This window comes from Rhincodon typus, chromosome 28 (genome assembly GCF_021869965.1).
Source record: "Rhincodon typus isolate 14 chromosome 28, sRhiTyp1.1, whole genome shotgun sequence".
NCBI classification, from domain to species: domain Eukaryota; kingdom Metazoa; phylum Chordata; class Chondrichthyes; order Orectolobiformes; family Rhincodontidae; genus Rhincodon; species Rhincodon typus.
In genome coordinates this window covers 40,302,385-40,302,903 of record NC_063359.1, presented here as the reverse complement: position 1 = coordinate 40,302,903, position 519 = coordinate 40,302,385, and the positions used below count along the sequence as shown (strand labels likewise).

At 52.4% G+C, this 519-nt stretch overlaps 1 protein-coding gene across 1 annotated transcript in view; it reads left to right on the top strand.

Annotated features, from left to right (window-relative positions):
- LOC109925873 (caspase recruitment domain-containing protein 9-like) overlaps nt 1–519 on the top strand; it is a 26,367-nt gene that overhangs the window by 7,066 nt on the left and 18,782 nt on the right. The gene's annotated exons all lie outside the window — the stretch shown is intronic.

The window sequence follows — 519 nt, the reverse complement described above, 5'->3', positions numbered from 1 at the left end:
CCCAATCCCAATGGCCCCAAAGTCCTTCCCATTCACTCCCACTGTCCACAATCCCAATGGACCCAAACCCCTTCCCATTCACTCCCACTGTACACAATCCCAATGGACCCAAACCCCTTCCCATTCTCTCCCAATGGACACAATCCCAATGGACCCAAATCCCTTCTCATTCACTCTCACTGTACACCATCCCAATGGACCCAAACCCCTTCCCATTCACTCCCAATGTACACAATCCCAATGGACCCCTACCCCTTCACATTCACTCCCACTGATCCCATTCCCAATGGACCCAAATCCCTTCCCATTCACTCCCACTTTACACCATCCCAATGGACCCAAAACCCTTCCAATTCCCTCCCACTGTCACAATCCCAATGGACCCAAACCCCTTCCCATTCACTCCCACTGTACACCATCCCAATGGACCCAAACCCCTTCCCATTCACTCCCACTGACCCCAATCCCAATGGACCCAAACCCCTTCCCATTCACTCCCACTGTCACAATCCCAATGGA